At 37.0% G+C, this 19,084-nt stretch overlaps 1 long non-coding RNA gene across 2 annotated transcripts; it reads left to right on the top strand.

The window, feature by feature from the left end:
• The first annotated feature begins 4,634 nt into the window (after window positions 1–4,634).
• LOC121428549 lies at window positions 4,635–18,781 on the top strand. 2 transcript variants are annotated; one of them, XR_005971807.1, is made up of 3 exons: window positions 4,635–4,756; window positions 15,298–15,511; window positions 16,670–18,781. It is a non-coding gene; the product is annotated as an uncharacterized LOC121428549 (long non-coding RNA). The 2 variants fall into 2 exon arrangements; XR_005971808.1 differs by lacking the exon at window positions 4,635–4,756 and adding an exon at window positions 5,930–7,000.
• Window positions 18,782–19,084: the final 303 nt, after the last annotated feature.

Here is a 19,084-nt window from a genome sequence, read left to right as displayed (position 1 = left end):
GCCGGAATCACTTTCCCGCCTGAAATGTTGACAACCCAAAAAAGTGGGAGGGGGGAGGAAAAAAAAAAAGGTAGAGGAAGAAGAGATTCGAGGCCGCCATTAAAATTCTGACCCCCCCAAGAATCATTATCAAAATTGTGTCGGGGGGGGGGGGACTTTACCCCCAGTATTGTGTGCCAGTGGGAGGCCCTGTGAGGACAGTACGAATGTTCTTATTATTTTCCAATAGTGATAGGCCTAGAAGTGGGCAAAAGAGGAGAAGGATAATTAAAAGAAAGGGAATAGGAGTGAAAAGAAGAGACATTCTTTGTATAACTCCATGAATCCATGAGACCTTACAATTCAATTTGAGAAATTGCGTATTTAAAGGTTAAGTCCATCCCATGTTGATTTGAATAAATAGAGAAATATAGCATGATAAATTTCATCAAAACATATAAAATAAGAAAGCTATGGCATTTAAAGTTTCGCTCATTTTTCACAAAACAGATATATGCACAACTCAATGGCTTGCAAATGAGTCAGTCGATGATGTCTATCACTCACTATTGTTTTTATTGTTTGAATTATACAATATTTCATTTTATATATATAAGGACCAACTTAACTGAAACATATTCCGAAACGTATAGTATCAAACAATGCTAGTTCCACATGTACAGGGAGGAATAAATCGTTGTTTCACTTGACAATGAGGAGAAAATTAGAATATTTCATGTTATAAAATACAAAAAAAATTGTGAGTGGATGATGTCATCATGCAGTCTCATTTGCATACTGACCATGTGCATAAAACTGTTTTGTGAAATTTCCTTTCTTTTTTTTCATCCGATTTTGATGAAATTTTCAGTGCTACGCTTGTTGGATTTTTTTCTTTATGTTCAAATCAACCCCCAATCCTCAGTCCTCGCCGCTGGTTTACGTTCATCGAGTCCAGACAAGCTGAAGTTATCGCCTGTTTTCGCACACTCTTCACGCCCTATTGCCCTCGGTTCACCGCTCCGCCTCACAGCATACAGTATACAGGTATATATATACGGTATATACTCCCAATTCCAGTTTCTCGGTTTCCCTCCAAGGAAACCGATATCTCATCATACATAGATATTGTAATACTTATAAAGAAGATGAATTTACAACAATTAAATAAGAATAAAACAAAAATAAATCGTATAGTGACAAAAATAAGAAATGTCTTTGCCATCCTCCCACTTAAGGAGCTGGATATCGTAATTATTTGACGATCGCCTCTGACTAGTATTACAATGAATGACTTAGTGCCAATCCTGTCAGTGCAAACAGTGATCACTGCAGTGATTAAGAGAAAATAGGTTGCTGCTGTTTTTATTGATAATGATGATGACGATGAATGATGATGATGATATGATGATGATGCCATGATGGCGGTGATGGTGGCGATGAATTTGATGATGATGATGAGGATGAGGATGATGATGCCAGATGATGGTGGTAATGGACACTGGTGGTGACGATGAATATGATGAATTAATAATGACGACGACCAGTAGCGTACCTAGGATTTTCCAAGGGGGGGGGGCAATTTCGTCCGCCAAAAAAGGGTCTTCAACCGCGAATAAAGGACATTTCGTACCAGAAAAATAATTGACAAGCAAAAAAAAAAGTTCTTCAAGTTCACAGGAGGAGGCCACTTGTGGCTCGTCAGGGATCAGTTGTGACTCGTCAGGGGGGGGGGCAGTCTGCCCCCCTTAGGTACGCTAGTGACGACGACGATGATGATGATGCTGATGATAGTGGTGATGGTGACGATGAATATGAGTAATAATGACGACGACGACGATGATGGTAATGATGATAACGACGACGATGCTGCTGCTGCTGCTGCTGCTGCTGATGATGATGATGAAGATGATGGTGATGAAGATGATCTTAATGCCAGATGATGGTGGTGGTACATGCATGGAGGTGGTGATGATGGTGACGATAAATAGGACGGTGATGATGAATTATAATGACGATGATTATGATGATGGTGATACTATGATTATTGTGGTGAATTGATCTATAGTATTATGATTATAATGACTACGATGGTGATGGATAATGTAATGATACTGATCAAATAATATTGATGATAATGGCGCTATAATTATGGTAATGATTGATATTAATTTTCAAGATGATGGAATCGGCGGTGATGCTCCTGGTACTGACGTTACTTGTAATGATGATGACATATCCATTTGGGTATATAAGCAGGTGGTCCAATTAACAGACTGCCAAACATATCATGGCTCGTCGTAAGCAAACTTGGTCTATCTTGTTTTGGTCTCATTACTGTTTGATCCTAGGCTTGGTCTAAGCCTAATACCCGCATGATCCCATTCCACTTCATCTACTTAGGCCTATTATTTTGTACTTTGTCAAATGAAAATTTGGTTAATCATAAATAATTCGCTTATTCATAATAAATGTATACTAATTTTGTTTGAAAATGTGGACATTGGAAGGGATTGGAAGAAGCCTTAGGCCTATAATACCTGAAATAAGACAAAATACTATATACTCATTGGTGTTTGAAAAAGTGGACATTAAGAAGCCTTACTTGAAAGAAGATAAAATATAGACTTAGACCGAACTTGGGTTTGGAGTTCGACTGGTTGTCAAGCGAATTATTCCACGAAGGATGTGATCAAACGGAAATAAGCAAAATGATCACTGTATAAACCAAGTGGCAAGTCAGTGGTGGACAGGATGGTGGCGATGATCCCGGGTGATGATGATGGTAATGATTGTAATGATGATAATTACATAAGATGAGAACAACTACGACGACGACGACGATGATGATGGTAATCATTATGACTGCATACGATGAGGACAAGAACGATTATCATGATGAAAATGATAATGATCGAAAATGCATGTGGTGGTGCGTCGGGCCCGGTGTGGTGGGGGTGGTGGTCAAAAAGGAATTGATGAGCTATCGCATTTTCGAAGACGGGCCTCGGTTTTTGCATCAGATAATTTGATCAGGGCCATTGGGCCGAAGTATAGAGCCCCGGTATACATCACAGCACCATCGCTGAAGAGGTTGACAGACAGGGGGATAGCATACTATTTATTAAAGGGGAATGTAACTTTTGGAATAAATAGGCTTGTGTAGAAACAGAAAAATCAAAGAATAAGAATAAAGAAAGTTTGAGAAAAATCGGACAAATAGTGAGAAAGTCATAAGCATTTGAATATTGCAATCACTAATGCTATGGAGATACTCACATTGGCAATGCGAAGGATGTGTGATGTCACTGATGAACAACTTTCCCTTTGGTGGACTGTAAAATACCCTCAAAATGTCTCTTTTTGCTTTTTCTTATGATGAAACAAACTCTTTATCATGATGTATTTTTTTTAAAAATATGTATTACATGCCCTCATGTAGACAGAACACATGATTTATGGATAGATGTGATAAAAGAGGCAATTCTAGTGAAATATATACTAAAGTAATGGGGAGAGTTGTTCACAAGTGACATCACACATCTTTGTCGCATTGCCAATTTGCTATCTCCATAGCATTAGTGATCGCAATATTCAAATGCTCATAACTTTCACATTATTTGTCCGATTTTTCTCAAACTTTCGTTGATCTGTTTCTTTGATTTTTCTGTTTTCACACAAGCTATCTTGTTCCAATTGTTTCATTCTCCTTTAAATGAATGAAAACTGTGCGTTTTGGTGGTTTTTAAGAAATTGAAATTGGATGCTTACTTCAGTTTCCCAGTACCAACGTGCCACCACTGCACCACCACCACCTGTACGGTCGTCTCGACGCACTCAAGTATGGGGCGCCAAGTGTCCGCCAGTATATTCTGTGCAATTCAAGCAATTCCGTACACAAAATGTGTTTTTATTCAGACGAAAATCTTTTCGTCATGACGCTGTTTTATTTTCGTACACGAAATTTATTTTGTGTCACACAAAATTAATTTTGTCTCAACGAAAAAAATTTCGTCTAGACGAAATGTAATTGCGTCCACAAACTTTTTTTGGCGTGCCATACTCCGTCCAATTCACGCCATTCCGTACACAAAAGTTTTTTTGTTCATATGAAAATGATTTCGTCATGATGCAATTTTATTTCGTATACGAAATTATTCTTGTCACACAAAATAAATTTTCGTCGAGACAAAATGTAATTTCGTCCACAAAATTTATTTCGTACACACGAAATGAATTTTGATCTAACGAAATGGCACCCCAAGTGTTCAAAGGAAAATTCTGTAGGAAAATTTGTGTTTCACTCCAACGAAATTCATTTCGTCATGATGCAGTGTGATTTCATATACGAAATTTATTTTGTGTCACACTTATAATCAATTTCGTCGAGACGGAATAAAATTGCGTCCTCAAAATTCATTTCGTTGCGATGCGAATATCTATTCCGTCGATGAAATGATTTTGTGTCACATCACAAAAAATTCTGTCGACGAAATGATTTTGTGTCACATCACAAAAAATTCCGTCCATGTAAAATAATTCTGTCTCCTCTTTCTGGCAGGGTATATGAGATCGTCGCTGATTGGCTGCACCTTGCTCAAGCCGATCTTCGATCGATCGATATCCGGCGCCGCCCCGCGGACGGTCACACTTACAGGTCGGCATGTTGGTGAACCTTTCCTGTTTAGCTTAGATTTCACGTTATCATGGTTATTCATGCCAACAAGAGCTGCAAACAACTTCTCTAATTAGTAGAATGTGGACGGACATTGCATTCGTAAGTTCAGCTATGTTTGAATTACGTTGAAAACAAAATGGGAAATCGTAGTGGTTGCCATACCTGCTACTTTCATTTGCAAGAAGCTGTGTACTGTAAAAATTATAGTCCCATGTATTCAAGTTTGTGTACTGTAGTCAGACAAAGGGGGGGGGGATTGGTCTTTTCTGCACACCTAAAATGGTGAGGAATTATACAGGCTGAAGATATTTTGGCCTAGAACTTAGCAAATAATGTAAAATTCATACAGAGCAAAATGCTGAAAATTTCATTGAAATCAGATGACAAATATATTTTTTTTTAATTTGAAATAACAAATTTATTCAACAGTTTGGGCATGTTGGGCGGGCTTGGCCGCAACTTGGCGCAAGTTTACCCAGCCTCACTAACCTCATACCCCGGGGCCGGGGCACTTGAACAAAAAAGTGGTGGGGATGTGCCGCAGGAGAGACAAAAACGGGGCCTTGGGCTTGGAGCGGGAGTATTGTAAAAAGGAGGGTCCTCGGAACGGGGTTTGGAACTAAAATTTTGTGAAATGGGGGTCCTTGGAAGTTGGAACGGATCGATCGCCAGCGTGTGAGTACGTGCGTATGCATCCCTATAGGCTATGGAACGGGCATCCGTGATGCAGCTAGCGCAGCCTCTGCCGGTGCGCTCGCTCAGAGACGATGGTCGGACAGCGCTCTGTGGCCGCTTTTCACCAAAATTGCAGCAGATCAATGCGACCGGAATGGCGTAACGAAAAATATGCGAAGCTTTGGAGCGAATTTCTTCTTTTTTCTAGATGAGAACAAAATGCTTTGCCTTGGAGCAGCTTTCTTTGTTTTTTTCTCAATAAGACAAAAATGCTATGCCTTGGCTTGGAACGGAAATTTGGGTGTAAAAATGGGGGTCCCCTCCGCGGCACATACCCACTATGCATTATATACTGAGTGCCCCCCCCCCCCGGCCTCGTACTAGTGTGAGTGCCCTAGCCTACTCCACTTACACGTATTGCGATGTTTCAGTCTTGATTCAGGCCCTCTTCAAATTCAGCTCCTCTGTAATTATGCTCTCGCAGACAAAGTCCGGAGGGGGCATTAAGCGTTCCACCTGTCCATTGATTTGCCTGCCTCCCCCCCCACCCCCACTTGGTTTCAGTGCAATAAATTGAAATATATTTGATTGTTTTTTTTTTAAATTTAGGTGTGTTGGTAGATGACACTCTAGGCACCGTGCCTATTAATTCCTGTGTTAAAAAAGTGAGTGCACGCGAATTAAAAGTTGGACTTAAATTACTAGATTTTAACATGGAACTCCATTAAGAAAACTATTTTTAATTAGTCCCTAGATACTACTTCTTTTCTTGGGGTATTGAAGCCTATTCGTCCAGAACTTGCTCAACTTTTGCGACTAGCCTTGTCGCCATAGGGTTGTACACATCCTCGTTTAATACTGATTGTCACGTGACACGGCAATGTGTGTGTGTGTGTGTCGTTAGGCTGTTTGGCCTGTATTCAAGGCGTTCTATCCGTTATGATTTTATATTGAAGCAGAATACATCAGGTATAGGCCCATGTCAAGTCAAATCGATACAGGGATCGAGGAGGGGGGAGGGGTAGAGCAAAAAATTCCCAGTCACATGAAAAATGATATTTTTTAATGATTGTTCATGCATTAGGGCAAACCCCTGTGTGGCAGGAGCATGATGAGTAAAAAAAATGAAATAGTAGAAAGAAAGAGGCCGAAACATATGGCACGTGGGAATAAAGTTGCTTTATATGTTCCAAGCGAATGAAGCAAGCGAGAAAAAACCTTTCGTGCAAATCTAAATTTGAGACAGATATCTTACCTTACACTTTTCCTAATTTTGGTTTCTTTAATTCCCTTCATTTTTTTATATCTTGGTTGTACGTAGAACATTCGGGGGGCATGCACTGGGCATAACCCTGGCTTGTGTACCCCAGTGCTAAATCAGCAGGTGGGTTTTGATATCTCTGGATCTTTAGCAATTTTAAAACTTTTTATAGTTGTAATGGATGAGAAAATCCCTGCAATCTGATTGGTTGAGAGCAATGCAAAAATTTTACTGGGCTGCATGAACGATATCCCGATAATCAAAACGCAACGATATCCACTGTAAACAAGCAATCGTCCGAAAAGGTCATTGTGATGTCATCGCGCATGTACTGTTACCGTCGCTTGTTTACGTCAAAATTTGAATTTCGATCAAAGCAGAATGAATCAAAGGATGCAAAATGATCTGTAAGTACAAATACGGTACCGTAATTGTCATTGGGATTAAAACTGCCCACATACTCGTTAGTTGAGAAGTCCAGACATACATGTACGATCTAACGTTAGATCTATACTGCCCTGGGCTGGCTGTGCACAGCGAAATATCCACTGCAGGCCCAGGCAGGCGCTGGCCCCCGCGCGGCCCGCATACACACACACAGCTACATGTATTGGAGGTCGGAGGCTGCCTCAACTGCTCAAGATATAGTCAATGCAAAGCTGTATCTGGCATTTTGGGTATAACAATATCTTTGTGGCAACATTATCCAGTTAAGCCCATATTTATGTTGTCCAGGGTTATCAAAGTGTCTGCGCTCTGCATTAGATTTTGGAATTTTCATGCATCGATCCGGTAAATAAATCATGCGTCCAGTAAATAAATCATGCGTCCGGTAAAAAAATCATGTGTCCGGTAAATTAGATTTACCCGACGCATGAAATTATCATGCATCCAGTAAATCATTAATTTTTGTGGTTTATTAAAAAAAAATTCCATTCTATAAAACAGATGATGCATGGGTTTCTTTCGTGGGTCAGTGGAACTGTGTGCATGTGGTTACCTTGTATGATGGGGGGACCTAAAGCTACGCACTTTGTTTACAAACGATAGAAACTATGCCAATTTTAATATTTGAACAAATTATCTGTCGCTAACTTGTGGCAAATATTCTAAAGATCATTAAGCAAGAACAAATTATCACAAAACTCACTAATACGAAAATCCCGCCGTGTTTTCCGAACACCTCTTGAATTCGCCGCCCATTGTTAGAAGGGTCCTAAAGCTACGCACTCGATTTATCATGCAGAAAAATAGAATTTCCTGTGCCTCAATTTCTAAAATATGTTCATACTATTATAGGATAATATGAAATTAAAGAGAATATAGCTCAAAATTCAAAACAGTTGTGGTGTTCTCTGCATTTAGAGATTTACTGCAGCCTCTGTATAAAAAATTGAATAGGAATCGTTCGTCACTCTGCAGTCACAATTCCACACAAAGTGCGCATTTGTCATTAAAAACTGCATGCGCGATGAGTGGTGCGTAGCTTTAGGACCCGCGCAGCTTTAGGACCCCCTACCATACACAGAGTTCCTACTGACCCACTCTAACGCATCATTTGTATATAGATGGCTACTATTTTTTATTAAATCGCGAGTGTAGACCTAAATGTAATTATAGAAAAACATTTCGTTAAGGTTTTTATTTTTTTGACCCCCCCCATAAAAGAAGGAAAAACAATTATAAATGAAGTTATAATATACACCCCTTTAATGATTTCGCTTTTTCTTCTCTCTTTTCCTCCTTTTTTTTGGGGGGGACCTTTTCGTTTATTTCCCAGTCTTCCCTTTCTCCCCCCCCTCTCTCTTTCTTTCTTTCTTTCCTTTTCTCTTATCTGGATTTTTTTTCCGGTGAAATCCACTAGGGATCAAGGGCCAGCCTGCATGCCCCTGCAGCGGTTTACGCCTCTGCCGTGGTATACGCATGATCTTAACCCTAAAAAGACTGAATCAGCCCCCCCCTCGACATTTTTCGTGATAAATCCGCCGCGCAAATCTTTTTGACCGCGTTGCTCGCTGACTTTTTACTTTCAAGTCTCGCACAACTTTTGAGACCAAAATTGTGACCCCCGGGTACACACTTTCGAAATTACGCAACATTTCGTTCGTGCATGCAGACCCAAAATTACTCAAAAACGTGAATTTGTGTACAAATCCAATACAAATAGTGTTTTTAGCCAAAATTCATAAATGTATTATTATTTTTCCTTTTACTGCTTAAAATCAATTTATTTTATCTTTTTCATGGTCAAAATAAAGTCCCTGACAATTTCCATTGAAAAAACAATGAAAAACAAAGTCGAAAAACAATGAAATACATAAGAAATTTAGAAAACAATAGAATACATAAGAAAATAAACATGATGTTGAAATTTTTTAAAATAAATTTGATCAGATGCCTATCTAGAGTAGGTGAAACAAAAATTAGCATTTCAGGGGCATTATTTTATTAATTAGAGCAAACTAATGATTTTACGCAAAAATTAGCATAATTAATGAAACATGAGATTTTTTGCATAATTTGATGTGATAATTTGGTAGATTATGCCATGGGTAATGTGTGCCAATTTTCGTCGCGATCGCGCAATCGACGTCCGAGATCATAAGGGGGCGCTGAATCAGCCCCCCTCCCCAGTCTTCTTAGGCATCGAAATAGCCCAGTCTATTTAGGGTTAATCATGATTAAAACTAGAGGTAAATCCAAGATTTTCCAAAGTAGGGGGGGGGTGGGGTGAATTTTCTCAAGTACAATTAGACAACTCCCAAAAAAGGTTCTCACTTAAAAAAAAACGGTCATTTTGTCTCACGTAAAGTGATGGTCACTAAAAATGAAAGTCATTTCGTTCGCGTGATATTCGGCAAGCTCCCCCCAAAAAAATAAATAAGAAAAGGGAAAGTCATTTTGTCCATGTTATATTTGGCAACCCCCCAAAAAAAAAATTAAAATTAAAAAAAGGTTTTAACTGTAATTATGATCGAAGGTAATTTTGTCTTGCGTAAAATTTGACAAATGAAAAATAAGATTGTCACTAAAAAAATGAATGTAATTTTGACCCACATAAAATTTGGCAAGCCCCCCCCCAAAAAAAAATGAAAAGGTTTTAACAAGCAAAAAAAAGGCTAAAAAGAGAAAGAAGAGACAAGAATATGAACGAAATATATCCCCATTACAAATAATGCTGTGATCATCATGAGGGAGGGGTCGCATAACTAATATAATTCCAAAATATTTACTATAAATCTCAATAGGGGGATCGTGTAGAAATGCTCACCAACAGTGAGCATTAATATAATCCATTTTAATTTCAACTAATTTTATAAAGTATTAAATGTCTTCCCACCAAATGAAAGTCATATCGCATAACTCCAATTTGTATTAAGGCGTACATTTACCAAAGTCTTGAGTTTGAAATCAGATTCAGAACAGCATTGTCCAACCGGCAACCCATATTTTGGGTAATGTCGCCTATGAGGTCCAAACATTAACATTAATCATTGGTACTAGGAGTGTGTGTGTGTATTTTGAGTTTTTGACAGACGTATATCAATCAGGTTTGATTATTTACGTCTGGGACCGACCTTTAATGTCACAATCCGAAAGACGTGATCAGGGCTCGAACCTCTGCATCAATGTGTAACTTCCCCACAGCTTGGAGTGGGTGACACCATAGGAGTGGATGACACCATAGTAATAATAATAATAATATTCCACATATTTATATAGCGCTTAATGCATCGGAACGACGTCTCTAAGAGACTAAGCGCTTTCCAGACTCAGTATTACCACGGTCATCAGAACCTTGTATGCCTGCGTACAATGTATGCACCTTCTCCACTCCCTGGGGAGCACTCCAACAAGAGTTCCAAGACTCAATTGCTAGGCATACTACATTATACATAGGCTTTCACATCCTACCAGGTACCCATTTAACACCTGGTGGAGAGTGGCAAAGTGGATTAACCCTTGCCAAAGGACGCTAGTCCATGGCGGGATTCGAACACACGACCCTCTGATAGTACAGGCCAAGTTTGAATTTGGAGTCGGCAGGTCAAAACACATTAAATATGCAATTTAGTTTCCGCATGATAATGTCTTTTTTATGAGTTATGAAATATTCTACTTATTTGAACAAATTTGGGTGTGTAGGTAGATGATACCAATACAGGCTAAGTTCGAATTCGGAATATGCTGGTCAAAGATCACAGCTCATTAAATATGCGAGTTGGATTCCTCACGATATCTTATCAAAAGTCATCAGATTTTTTAAAATTTGGGTGTGTTGGTAGATGATGATGCACAGCATTTATATAGTGCCATATATCTGTTAAAGACATTCCAAGGCGTATTGGAGGAGCCAGCCAATCTGGGTCGCCTACAAGGGTGCGCACACAGAACTGTGACCCGCAGGTATCTCCTCCCAATTACTGGTTGGGGGTATCCGGGTGGACCACTACACTGGGTCATTAAATATGCGAGTTGGTTTCTTATAAAATAACATCAATATGAAATAATCACGTAGGCCTTATATAAAAAGTGCAAAGGCAAGCAATTTTTTTTCTTACTTTTTTTGGAACTTTTATATATGTATTTAGGATGTATTTTGTCCTGAAAATTTAACATTCTAGGCACCGTTTGTGATCCTGAACAAGATGTGTGTGTTCTAGATAATTACTGAGAATGCCAAGCACGAACATAATTTTTAATAAGTGTTCTAGCATGATCCTGTTAAGGACTGTTTAACCATGAGGATGGTACATATTTCAATAATGGGAATGCGAAGCACGAGCTGAAAATTGTTGACATTCCGACCTAAAAAAAATGGTCATTTGTTCTATGCACTAGATCATAAAATGATAGGTACGTAACTAAATAATTGATGCGAGTGCAAATTGGGAATTTGAGTGTGGCAAACTGATTCTGTTTGGTTCTGCTTGCGTAGACTGGGGCCCGTTTCTCAACACCGTTAAGTCTTCTAACTTCTTAACTAAATTGGAAATAGTTAGCTACCTGTTAGCGAACTGTTTCACGAATCCCTCTTTGCCAAGATCGGGGACAACTTGACCAAATAGTTATGACATCTCCAAACCTGTCATAACTTACTTCTTTCTTAAGGGTCAAGTCCACCTCATAAAAAATGTTGATTTGAATCAATGGAGAAAGACCAGACAAGCACAATGCTGAAAATTTCATCAAAATCGGATGTAAAATAATAAATTAATGACATTTCAAAGTTTCGCTTATTTTGAACAAAATAGTTATATTAACGAGCCAGTTACATTCAAATGAGAGAGTCGATGATGTCACTCACTATTTCTTTTGTTTTTTTATTGTTTGAATTATACAATATTTCATTTTTTACAAATTTGACAATTAGGACCTCCTTGCCTGAAGCACAAAATGTTAAAATAATGTAATTCCACGTGTTCAGGGAGGAATGACACTTCATTTCACATGACAATGACGAGAAATAAAAATAATTCATATTTCATATAATAGATTACAAAAGAAATAGTGAGTGATGTCATCAGTTTCTCATTTGCATATCGACCGAGATGTGCATAACTGTTTTGTGAAATGAAGCGAAACTTTAGAATGCCATAACTTTCTTATTTTACATGCAATTTTGATGAAATTTTCAGTGTTATGGTTGTTGAATTTTTCTCTTTTTATTCAAATAAAGTTTTTGTTGGAGTGGACTTGTCCTTTATGTAGTGATATCATGTGGATAGACTGTGACATTCAAATGAGCCTCGAAATTTGAAAATTTTATTACGTAATAATTTAAAGAAAAATGAATTATATAGCAAACAAGTGGGATAAATCATTCAATAGTAATTGTAATGCACAGAAATTATAACAAGTGTTAATTTAAGGTAGTAAAATAATTGAATTGACAAAGATTCTACCACTTCAGGTCATCCATAATTGGACTCGTTTTCAGACCCTTATCAAAATTTTAATAAATTCTTCCTCTAATATACGCATAGCATTCATAAAATTGTGCGTTTAGGTATCTAAAGAGTTTAACAATCCATGATAATATATTTTTTGATGATGTTTGGAATCCTGAAAATCTGTTTGATTATCATCATGTTAAAGGCAAAAAGAAGCTGCTGAAAACTGCTTATCTAAAAAAAAAAAGAGCCAATGGAGTAAATTAGAGAGTCAAAAGGGGCCTAAGCTTTCGATCCTAGCAGAATCTTCGTCGGAGGCAAAATGACAAACATATAAAGTGGAACAACCATGATATAGACCACAAACATCCAACAGCAACACTAGAAACCATCATGTTAGGAAGAAAGCCTTATGGTTTACTTACGTAAACTATTCAAATTTTATATCTTGGGATAAATATCTCAATGTCCACTTACATGTGATTTTTTTTATCATGATATGAATTAGTGTTAATTTCATTTCCTCAGAAATTTAATGCCCATGTCTGCATGTTTAAGTACTTTTTAAGCATATTTTGCCTCTATTTTTTGCAACTTTTGGAAAATTTGCTATTTTGTGACTAAGGCTACGTCTGGTATGTACTTTCCACCAATAGTATCAATATGATATTAATGGATTCTAGTTAATCCTTTTGGGTAATTTTGGAACTAATTCTGTGTTTGGTAGATAAATAGGACTAACTTGTCCAGGTGTTGAGAAACGGGCCCCTGCTGATGAGTAGGCCTAGAGTTTTTATGCCCCTGCAGATGAAGCCCGGAGGGGGCATTAAGTGTTGCCCCTGTCAGCCCCCCCCCCTTGGTTTCCGCGCAATAACTTGAAAAACATTCAATGGATTTAAAAAAATTTGGTGTGTAGGTAGATGTCACCAAAATACAGGCTAAGTTCACAGCTCATTATGCAAGTTGGTTCAAAATTTATTTTTTTGATTATATTTATATGCGTATTGATTTCTGCATGATATTAAGTTCAATCATATTGAATGGATTTCTGATCGCGTTAACTGGGGCCCGGGTTGGCACGTTTTAACCAGTGTGTTTTAAAACACATTTTTTTTACTTGTGTGTTATAAATAAATCCTCTTTCTCTTCCCCCTTTACTCTTTCTTGATTGCTTTGTCATGTTCCTCTTCTCCCTGTTCAATCTTGCACAGCAATCAATATTAAGAATATCATTTTAACAAACAAATCTATGTGATTAGCTCACTTTTATCTACAATAAATTCGTAAACATGGCAGGGCCACACAACATTCAAGACTATTTTTGGAATGCATGCATGGTTACGCAGTTATGATATACACAAGTGCATATTATCAGATCCCGAATTGCTTAAAAACTTGATTTCATGTACAACTCAATGTGAGTCATTGCCAAAATTTGTATCTGTATCATTATTTTCAGAAATTGCTGAAAATTTCTATTAGTAATAAATTTGAAAATCTGTACATAAGAAAAATGAAAAAGTAAAAAAAAAAACATTACCAGTAACCTACATAGACTGGGCTATTTCATTTCCTAAGAAGACTGGGGGGGGGGGCTTTATGATCTGGGCAGTCAATCATGGGATCACAGCGATGATTGGCAAACGCATTACCCATGGTATATTCTAAAAAACTATAATCAAATTTTGCCTAAATCTCATTGCTAATTTACGCGTAAAATCAAAAGTTTGCTCTAATTAACTAAATAATGCCCCTGAAATGATCACTTTTGGTTCACAGACTCAATATATTTCAACATCACACTTATTTTCTTATGTGTTTATTGTTGTTTCAATGGAAATAGTCGGGGACCATATTTGACCGTAAAAAAGTTGAAATTAATTGATTTTAATCAGTAAAAGGAAATATAATGGCACATTTATGAATTATGGCTAAAAACACTATTTCCATAGATTTGTACGCAAATTCACATTTTTCCAGCAACTTTTGGTCTGCATGCACTTCCAAAATGTTGTGTAATTTCGAAAGCACATACCAGGGGGTCGCAATTTTGGTCTCAAAAGTTGCGCGAGACTCGAAAAAGTGAGTGATGCTGTAAGTCTGTGAGTGATGCGGTAAAAAAAATTGTGCAGTGGATTTATTGCAAAATATGACAAGGGGGTAAATCAGCCCCCAGTCTCATAAGGGTTAAAAACATTATATAGGCCTACTGATTGTTTTTAATATACATTTGATCAGAATTCCTGAATTAAAAAAATAAGTAGTTCAAGGGCTATATTTATAGGTTTGAATTGAATTTGTATTTTATGCCCTAAAATTGGTATAATTGATTCAAATGAAATAAAGCATATTGATTTACCCGAAATGAAATTAAGCTTTGAAACCCAATGTATATCAATTTTTCCATTGTGCAAATTCTCCTCGCCCCCCCCCCCTCGATTGACAAGACTCAGGACACCTAGGGACAACACGTATATAATCATGTATTAGGAATGAAATGTCATATTACTTATAAAGTGTTTTTTTTTGTAGGCATTCAATTTCCATGATTTAGTAATTGGGGGGAAATATCAACTTTTCTGTTCAAAATTCATAAACAAAATTGTGGTAATCTCTTATTAAAACATCAAGAACTGAAATCTTATTTTATTTAGTGTATAGTTTAATTGATTTACAGAAAATTGCATCATAAAACAATAAAAAAACATTTTGTACTACAATTCTGCGGGGGCATCTGTTTCCTTTGGACACGTCAAACTTTCTTAATTATGTGTAATTGATTCTATGACATGTGTTTACATTTGCTGCAGATTCCCATTCAGCCATTGGACTGAACCGGTACCAAGACCGGAACTGTAACACAGTAAGGATGGTCAATATGAAGCGAGCTTCATTGAATTCCTCCAAGAGCTCTGTACTCTGTTCTGATCATTTTGAAGATGCTTGCTTTGACCTGGGCAGACGATACGTCTTAAACAGGATGCTGTCCCAACCATATTTGATTTCCCGCCTCGTCTTCAGAAGGTACAGTGGATCTATATCATACATGCGTTCTAAAGAAATATATATTCTGTTTTATCTACCTTTGTTTTGATAGAACATTGCTTTAATTATTCAATTTTCAGTAGCAAAATAGAGATGAAAATTATCCTAATCAGGAGGATAACCATGGACCGGGGCCTATACTGTGTATTTACAGTAAACTACTAAATAAATATATTTTTTAAAATTTGGTTTAACTCATAATCCTGGGCTACTTTGAGATTGCATAGCCCAGGGAGGGGGAGGTGGGCTTTTTTGGTCCCCCTCTTCAGATCTTGCCTCTGATCAAAACGAAAACCAATGCACACATCAACATCAATGTAATCTGCAAGCATGGAACTAAAGGTTACAGAATTCATTAAAATTTATTGTTAATAAATTATTTATTGTTAATAAATTAGTAATGCTAATTTATGCGTAATAGAGAATTCTTTGTTTTAAAGGTTAATCTCTAAAGAATTCCCGAAATTCTATGATTTCTAACAAAGTTGCTCAAAAATAAATGGTAAATGACATTTCTAATCTTATGTATTTTATTGTTTCTATAATTCCATATGTATTTCTTTGTTTTGGGGCCTTATGTATTTTATAGTTTTTTTAATGGGATCTGTTCATGGCACTATTCTGATTATAAAAAGCAAAGATTTGATTATTTTCAACCAATAAGTGCAAGAATAATGATAAATTTGTCAATTATGACTGAAAATAGAATTTCCATTGGATTAAATGTGTATACAAAATAATATTTTTGAGCAATTTTTGGTCCGACATAAACTCATAAAATGTTGCGTAACTGAATATCCGGGTGTCTCAAAAGCTCTGCAGAATTGACCAAAAAGTAATCATGGTACCTCATTTCTCATTGTGGACTTATCATGAAAAATGTGGATGGGGAGGGGAGCTTATTAAGCCCCCCCCCCCCCGGGCTAGATAGGGTTTTATATCATCATGTATATTTTTAAAAAAATTATCTTGTTGCAAGTCACTGCAAAAGGTTTGATTTCTAAACGAATATTGTTCTTCATGGATAATCGAATATTTGATTGAAAAATTATCTTTGAATAGTTATCTTTTCATTCTTGTATCTGTTTTTGTTCAATATTCTTTTTTCTTATTTTTTTATTAATTCGTCTCCTACAGAATTCACCCAAACCAAGGTATTTCCCAAAAGACTTTTCGATTCAGCAAACAACCTCCCAGATACTGCAAAGACACCAGTGCCAAAGTCTTCAGCACCTTAATTTCTCGAAGACCACTCCTACTGAATACCAGAAAGTCCAAGAGGGGTAAAGTGGAAGTCAACAACAATAATGGACTGTATTAAAACTTGGAGAAGAGGCTGAAAACCACACAGAAGTCCTACCTTATACATTACTTGCTTTTAAGTTTGGACAAACATTGATTTGCACAACTTTACAACAAAAAATTTACGCTGTGTGGATTCTGATTATTTAAAATAGCTCAATGAAAACGTTTATCACTGGGCATGTAACAAAAATGAATTCATTGAATTTGAAGATGTCTTACAGTATATTCATTCTGATTTGAATGTCAGAAGAGAAAAAAGTTTGTGAAAAGTAGGAATGACGGCAAGCTGACAGAAGAATAGAATACATGTAGGATAGAACAAGGCCACAGTTATAAATGAGCTGTTGGATAGAGACAAAAAGATGAATTAAGAATGGGGGTGATAGAGAAATAGAGACAGGAATTGGGGAGCCTGTGATGAATGCCTGAGAAAGTAAAAATTACCATATTTTATTTTTTTAAGGATTTGAACAGTCAGGAAGAATGTGGTCTTTTTTCTGTTGTTATTTCTCAAAATACTGGTATGTTTTGTGTACAGAAAGGGGTATAATCCTTTGCAATAATCACTCTCACAGAAAATATTAACTAATCAAAAGAAAAGTCAAATATTTCACTGATTTACAATTGTTCGGTCACTCTCATATCTAAAGTTACCCCCCCCCCCATCATTTCAAGGTATTGGAGAGAGAGGTTGGGCAGGACATGGCTGTCAGCAGAAAAAAAATGCAGGGTGGGGCAAAACAATTTTGGGATATGTGCGAGGGAGCGAATGCGACAGAGCAGAATTTTGTGGGGGGATATATGCGAGAGAGCAAAATGACAGAAGGAAAATGCAGGGGCCAAGAGATTTGAGGAATATGTAAGAGGGAGCGAAGTGACCAAGCAGAAGAAATGTAGAGGACAACAAATTGTTGGGTATGTGAGGGAGCAAAGCAACCAATTAAAAAAGGAGGTTAGTCAAAACGTTCTTGAATATGAGTAAGGAAGCAACTTGTTCACTTCCGAGCAGTAGGACTCGTTTTAAAATAGCTTAGGAAATATGTGTTTCCTAAGCATGGTAAACACATATTGTAGGCCTATAGTACAATTTAGGTGCTCTAAGAGTTAAATTCTGAATGAGCTGCATTTGCTGGTAAATCATGCGCAGAGGATCTTTGTCTTTTATCCATTTCTACACTTTTCTTTAGATTTCAGTTTTAAGGCGGGAAGGATCCCACCCTCCTGTGGATGCTAATATTTTGACTGACCCTGGGTAAATAGAATAATTACAAAAACAAAAATGATGTTTTAATATGAGATTTTTTAATGCCCCTTGAAAGTCCACCATCTTTCTCACTCTCTCCATCTTTCTTTTTATTCATTTTAACTTTCCAATTCTTTCTCTCTTGATATCTATAAAGTTCAGGTTCACCCTTTTAACTTGCACTATTCCAAGCCCCCAACCAATTGGCATCCACAGGAATGGGGGAGTGGGGCTTCCCCTAGAAAATAAAGTCAAACAAAAGAAAAATGTGGAAAATAGAAATGGATAAAGACAAATAATCCTCTACGCATGTCTTACCTACCAATACAGTTCATTCACAATTTAATTCTTGCAACACCTAAATTCTACTATGAGTTTACCATACTTAGAAAATGCATATTTCCTATGCCATTTTTAAACAAGTCCCTATCGCTGGGAGTGAACGTGTTGCTCACCAGCACGAATTCGAAAATATTTTGATTGACCTGGGGCCCGTTTCATAAAACATTTGCCGCAGCGGCAACTCCCATTTTCTGCGGCAAATCTCAAAACAGCGGCAAATGACAATTTCTGCGGCAATATTTGATGCAGCTATTTGAGCTGCGTCAAATATTTGCCGCAGATACTTTCAGGGGCAAATGACAATTTCTGCGACAATATTTGATCTATTTGAGTTGCGTCAAATATTGCAGCAGAAACGGCTTTTTCATCAAAATATCAACAATTTGGAGGGCCTAACAACCATATTGCTAAAGTTTTTGATGATATTGAATTGATAAATTGCTTTTTGTCATTCTAAATAGAAATACAGGTATTTTCACTCATTGACAAATAAAAGTAGATATTTATTGAATCACTAAATTTATTGAATTGAATTTACTGAATTTATTAAAGTCAAATTTATTTCATTAAATAGATACATAGGAACATCCATTGTGTTCCTGCAAATTTACACTTTAAAAAAGTATTTCTTTATCCTGTAAAAGAATGAATAATTGTCTCAG

The sequence above is a fragment of the Lytechinus variegatus genome, chromosome 15, assembly GCF_018143015.1.
Source record: "Lytechinus variegatus isolate NC3 chromosome 15, Lvar_3.0, whole genome shotgun sequence".
Classification (NCBI taxonomy): Eukaryota; Metazoa; Echinodermata; class Echinoidea; order Temnopleuroida; family Toxopneustidae; genus Lytechinus; species Lytechinus variegatus.
This window is presented reverse-complemented; position numbering and strand designations above follow the sequence as displayed.